The sequence below is a fragment of the Corvus hawaiiensis genome, chromosome 1, assembly GCF_020740725.1.
Source record: "Corvus hawaiiensis isolate bCorHaw1 chromosome 1, bCorHaw1.pri.cur, whole genome shotgun sequence".
NCBI classification, from domain to species: domain Eukaryota; kingdom Metazoa; phylum Chordata; class Aves; order Passeriformes; family Corvidae; genus Corvus; species Corvus hawaiiensis.
The window spans coordinates 66,349,827-66,356,519 of record NC_063213.1 but is presented as its reverse complement, the minus strand read 5'-3'; the positions used below and the strand labels follow the sequence as shown (position 1 = coordinate 66,356,519).

The window sequence follows — 6,693 nt, the reverse complement described above, 5'->3', positions numbered from 1 at the left end:
TTTTCCTTGTTTACGTGTTAAAGGAAACAGATGGTGTTCCCACAAACTATCTAGCCCAGCATTCTCAAAACATTGTTAACCACTTAATCCATGCAGAGCAACTAACAGGGACCAGCTTTGGCTCTGGTGAAACATGTAATGAGCCTTCAAACTTTCAGTACTGCAAAACAAAGGCAGCTGAGCAGAAAGTTTGTTCTGTTCCTGCTGAAGACCACGCTCTTCCAAAAGCAATTACTTGGGCCTTTTCCATGCCAATGGCATGTCCCTAACCAAGAAAAAAGAGCTGAATGTGCATGTACTTTACAAAATATCCAGTCCTGCGGTTCATTAAATCCCTCTTCCCTAAATATAGGGGGGGAAAAACCAACATTCTATTTCTTCCAGGATTAAAATGCATGTTAGGCTGCAACAGAGAACATTCCTAACTACAGCAACAAGAAGACCATTCTCGTGCTGACAGCCAATACACAACACTGTAGTTTACACTGTTTCACAAGGACAAAGAGCAAATAAACCTACTGAAGCAAACGAAATTACTCTGAATTTATAGCAGTACCGTGGAGGGCAGAATTTGGCCTGTTCTCATGAACTCCAGTTCCTGATATGCAGAATGATGGGAAACAAGTGAGTTTTACAGGTGAGAGAACTGATCAGAGGTATGTTGCACCTCTGCAACACCTTGCCCCACCCAAACCATAGGCAGAGAGGGGGGCTGAAAAGGGTAGCCTGGTATTTCCCAGTACGGCCTCTCAAGCTCGAGAGCCCACTGACTGCTTTTTAAATAGATCAGTGCTTTTTGAAGGTGGGGAAAAAAGAGGCATGTATTTTAAATCGAGATGAAGAACTGTACAAAAACATATTTTCCCCCACAATGCCCTCCTCTTCACCTCGCGGGTAACTCTCAGCAGCTGATGAGCTACTACCATCAACTGCTTACCCTGGGAAGAGTTCTGCCCTGGAGGAGGCCAAGTGGTGGTACATGAAATGGGGCTGGCACAAAGCCTGGATATGAGAAAAATGAATCAAAGTGTAAGGAAATGAAAAAGAAGAAAAAACCACTTTTGTTTTCTGTTGTAAATTATATCTGTAAATTTAATATGAAACTCTAATGGTTGAAATTCTGTTCCTGAGCCTCTTAAGTGGATATGTAACAGCCACCTGGGCTCTCTTAGGCTTGTAACAAGCAGAAAATAGACAAAGAGAATATGGGGAAATATTATCAGAGAATTAAGGAGAAAAAAATCCCAACTCTCTTTAACTCCTAGCCTTTTGCAAGGCAGTGGCAAGAGCCATTAAATGATGTCAGATCAGGCAGTGAACCACCTCTTGGCCCTTCTCTTTGTTCTGCTGCATGTACTTAGGAAGCCACGTGTGTCTCCTTAAAAGTTTTGGGGTTTTTCCCCTTGGGAAAGGTTCAGTGGCTAAGTTGAACTGCAGGAAGGCTAGGTTAAAAAACACAGTCTCTAAGGTAATTTGGGTATTTGGCTAGCTGGCTTAAACTCTGTCATTTTTACAGAAAGCTCATAGTGTTTCCACTCATGTCTTCTGCAAGCTGCATCAGGATTTTCAGTGACTGACAATGAATCTCCAGACAGTAATACCTACTGTATCCCTTTCTGTTGCCTGCTCTGAAAAAAACAAGCAATCATGTTTTTACTTATTTATTTGCTGTGTACAATAACATACAGTGTATTTCCCCGCTGCCAGTGAGTAAAGGTTGGAGTTTCACATGTGCTAAGGATTGTCACTCTTACCAATGTTTGGGTTTGTAAATTGCTATAGTTCTTAGATTACGAACTCATAACACTTTATTTTAATCCAAATAATGTATGAACATTGGGCCACTATAAAATGTTCTGATGCAGTATTTTCTGCCAAGACTGAACTGTTGGAGAGCTTTGATCAAGTCTCACAAGCTGGAAGAGAGGGGAGGAAGCCTGTAGAGGCATTTCTTCTGGTGCACTGGACTTGTAGCTGCAACTGTGAGTTGTTTCTAGTGCTATGGCCCAAATGTCTCTGCCAGGCAAGAGGAAATCAACAGAAATGACGGTATTGATTTTGTGGGCTGAGTGAGTTATCAGCTCTAGCACACAGCAGAAAGAAATGCAGCATCAAGGCACACTGTGACACCTCTGCCTGTCTCTGAGTGGGTGTTCACAAGTGAGATTTCTTAGAATATGCAGAGGTGTGAAGGTAAGAACACATGACAAATACTACCCTGATACAGAACTGATTTATTTCATGATGCTGCTTTCATCTTCAAAAAACTTGCTTCTTTTCTCCTACACTTTATGTCCATTTGCTGTCCAAGACCTACACCCTATGAAGATTCTGCTGTAAGTGCTCTCAAAATCTAAAGCAGGTCCAGATATCACTTACTCATGGTGTGTTAAGTTAAAAATGCTTAACTCTGCAGGCTCAGGCATTTAAACAGAAACTTCTAAATGTGTCTATGAAGTGCCTCAGCAGTAGATGCCCAGTTTTAAAAAATGCCCCTGTGGTATTGTCATGTAAACAACAGTAAGTAATGAAAATGGGTGTTACAATTTTGAGGTTGTATTATTTCAACAAGACTTACACAAGTTTTGGGTTGTGAGTCTTGAAGATATAGAGCAGAAGTTGTGAAACAAATCTACGATAAAAAATGTGATATCACAAGCTGGTCTGGATTCAAACCCTCACTGCTGATGAAAAGGGTATAACCAACTGCTTTGCAACTAATCCTGACTTCTTACCTTCTGGTGTGACCTCTTCCATTAATGAGTACACAAAAGCAGGGTCATTACACTATTTTTCAGTTTTGTATTTTTCCTAAATCTGAAGTGCAGGTTTATTCTTTCCAAACAATTAAAAAAAAATATATATGTGTCGTTACATAAATGTCCTAAGCTCTGATTAGTATAAAATGACAGGGCTGTATGAAGTGTGGTGGAATAGTGCTGAACTTGCATTAGCTGTAGCTTTAGACAATAGTGTTGAACCTTTTTCTCACTGATGTTCATGATTGCAAACTAAATGCAGATAAAAAGATCTGTATCTCCAGATCTTACTGAATGAGCTGTACAAAGCACAAAAAAATGCTCAACAATTTTGTCACTGGCAAGATTTGACTGGACTTTTTTTATTTTATGATGTTTTCGTGACATGATCCTGCTCTCTCTCACATCAGCTCTAGGGCTTTCTGCCAGTTGTGTTATGAGCAACATTTCTGCTTGCTTCAGTGGAACAGGCTTGGTGCTGGCTGGCCTTGAATTGCAAAGCTGACTGGGAAGGGGTATTTCCAAGATTCTGGTACGAGTCATTCTTGCTTACAAAACGTAATTAAAGAGACTCAAACCAACACTTCTGAAAATGCCCCATTTTTGAGAGGAGAGGAAGAGAACAAGAGAGATGAGCAAATCATACCATTACTATTAAATTATCAGCATTTTTAAGAGGGGTGTGAAACTCTTGATAAGAGTTTTACCAGTGTCATCTCCATGACAATTACTCATATTTAGGCAGACAGAGACACCATCATTTTTGCATGCATTGGCCTACAGAGCTAAAAAGCTGACGTGTTACGGGACTGGTGATAGAACAGGCATGAACTCTGAAATAATGTCTATGGATGGGTCTTACAGAGAAAGAACCCTCCCCCAATTATTGTGTGGTAAGTTTTAGTGAAGAAATACGTGTATCTGCTAAAGCATTCTCTGGAAACCTGTGATTAAATCTGAGCTGCAGTTTTGATAAATGAAAAGCATGTGGCAAAACTCAGCACCTCAGCATTCGGGTTTCTCGTCCACCATAAAAAAGAGTATCTTGCTTTGGCCAGCCCAGTCTGTCGAGTCTCCCCACCTCAAAAAGGTTGTCACATGAACAACCATTTGCAAACCAGTGCTTGTTTTGTGTGTTGGTAGTACTATGACTGTCTCTTCTCAAAGACAGAAGCCCAAATTTAGGGGAAGTTTGGAGGACGAGAGGAAAGAAAGAAAAAGGAAAAGGTGTTAAGACAGGTAGGGCAGAGAGTGTCTTGTTGTGAATGACATGAAATCCTAAAGGCTCACAAAAAAAACCCAGTTTGGTTCAGTCCATACAAATAATTTTAGTTCTTTTAAGGTGCTTCATCTTATTTCTGTTATTTCTTTCCTACTATATTGAACTTCTAGATGGAAAGTTTGCGGGGGGAGCTTCATTTGGGAATTGTTGTAACAGGGTATTTCCATGACTTCTTGTTTCCCTTCCTTTAAGCCATTTCTCAGAACAGATCATTCCCTGTCAACAATTTCAGTTTTGTGAATTGGCATTTCCCAGTGGGCAAAAAAATGGTTGAGACAAAGCACTGCCAAAAAGTTTCAATTCCACAAGAGTGTTCTCAGATGTACACTTGGGCAGAAACAATGGAAGTGCCCCATAATCATTTAAGTTGGGAACTATGCTGCTCTGAGAGAGAGAGGCAAATAAAACCTTCCATGAGGAAGAAGCTCAATTTGATTTGATTAGATTTGTAGAGGTTCTCTGGCTCCCAAGCTGTACTTTGGCTCCATTTCTGTATGGGTATCTCAGGGCAGCTGTACAGACAAGTGCTCCTACTAACTGGTGTTTAGATTAACACAGTTTGCTTTGGCAAGTTTATAGAAGGCACAGATACTTTTTAAACAGATATAAACTCCATCCTTAATTGTTTGTTGCATCTGTATAATAATTATTCCAGACCTCAGTCATGACTGATTGTGCATATGTAAAAGTTGTGATGATAAGAACCAATGGGAATATATTACTGTCTTTTAAGGATTAAGGATGGACTGTTTTATGGAAGGTTTCTGTCTCCTAGGAAATTGACTACATTAATTTCACTTTGCTCCCATTCTAACAGTCTGTTTGGGGAGAAAGATTAATTTAGATTTGTGTTTAAAAAAAAAAAAAAAAGATGCAATACTGCCACTGCTTATAAAAAAGAAAAATTGAAATGTTTCATGCAAACATATGGAATGATGATATTCTGATGCTAATTAGTTGTCCTCCAAATCAAAACATCTAAAAAATCATAGAATGCCTGCCAAGACTTTAGATTTCACTAGAACTGTGTTTTCTGATGGTCAGCAACTTGTCTTCATCTACCCATTTCCTATCTCTAGAAACCACACTTCCTCCTCATGATGCGATTCACTTTCTGAATAATCAGTTTTCCACTCATGTGGAATTTTTTTTCTAAAATGCTCTGCTGCTGTGCTTAGTTTTTAGTACTTAGGGCAATTTAGATTACCCAAATTTGGTGGTTTGTTTCAGACATAACCAAAGGTTCAGTTAGGTTTCTAACGACCAAGAAAGAACCCATAAACTTGCATTTTTCTTTTATTATTATAATTACTATTACTATTGTTATACTATTTTTAGCAAAGGTTTGATCCTGCCCTTGTGCAGACAGATTTGTGTCCCTGGAGACCTTGGTTATTGGATTAGATTGCAGAACTGGCCTTTTTTTCTGATACTCCAGGGAAAAAATGCATGTATCTGGTCTACAAATAGAACTGATGAAAAAGAGCCCTGTGCTCAGGGAGGAACAGGGAGTAATGTTGAGCTCATATATTTGCTCAGCCTAATAAAATGCAGTCTTTTTCTTGAAATACTTCTCTACAAATCACATCAGTGACTAACTGCTGTTTACTCTGCCTTGTGGATGAGGAATTAACTGCATGGACTTTCCATCAGTAACATGGTTGTTCTCCTATTAACGTCACATGGAAAGTTACAAGTGAGACTCCCGAGCCTAAGGAAAAGGCTGTGTGCTGTTTTAACCACTGAGCTTGCGTTTGATTTGAGGTATTTTCATCCTTTAGAGCATGCTTTGTGAAAGGCAGCTCTGAATGTTGAGGTATGTGTTACCACTCCTGCTGCACTCAGCAAACTTCCTGCGTGTTCAGCACTTTTTAACACTGAAGCAATATTTTGTTATGAGGGATACAAATCCCCAAAGCAGAATTTGTAATGTGAAAGCAGAAGAAAAGAGGGACTGTACGATCACTGTTTGGGCCATTTATGGAAACCCCATCACAGGAAACTGGTATTTCAGGCCTGAGGGTAAATGGGGACATTATCTTGGAATGTAAATACATTTTACCAACAAACTGCAAAACACTAGATATGCTCCCATTCTTTCTGATAATGAAATAATCTGTCACACAACTCTACTGTGCTTAATGTCTGTCTCTTCTTACTTCACAAATGTGAAAATAGGCAAGGAAAAGAAGACAATAACGTAAAGGCAGGCTTATTTCTGCAACAAACATTATAAGCAGCCATTTGTTTCTTCCCAACTAGGACAGTACTTGTGTAATTGGGAGGAAAAATGTCATAATGTGGCTAACTGGCTCCTGCTACTGAAGTCCGTGCCAGAATTGTCAGGGTGGTGCTGCTTGTGGGGTGGTGGGAACCAGCATGTCTCTAACATAAATACAAACCAGGGAACAAGGACCGTTCCCATAGCCATGGTTTACCCTAACCTCCTGCTGAAGGCAGTGACCTCTAGAAAAAGGCAGAGATAGCAGGATGGCAGGGTGTGAAACTCTTGATTTGTCAAGGACATGTTTATACTTGGAAATAGGCTAGGGATGAAGATTAGTTCCTTCCCTATTCCGCTCTATCCACTTTTAAAAGGTGGATAAATCTGAGTGTTTGCTGAACCGCAGTGTTCCAGTTCAAACAGACCAA

At 39.8% G+C, this 6,693-nt stretch overlaps 1 protein-coding gene across 4 annotated transcripts in view; it reads right to left on the bottom strand.

Annotated features, from left to right (window-relative positions):
• The window catches only part of NEDD9 (neural precursor cell expressed, developmentally down-regulated 9), a 103,099-nt gene that overhangs the window by 10,749 nt on the left and 85,657 nt on the right, over positions 1–6,693 (bottom strand). The window lies entirely within an intron of this gene.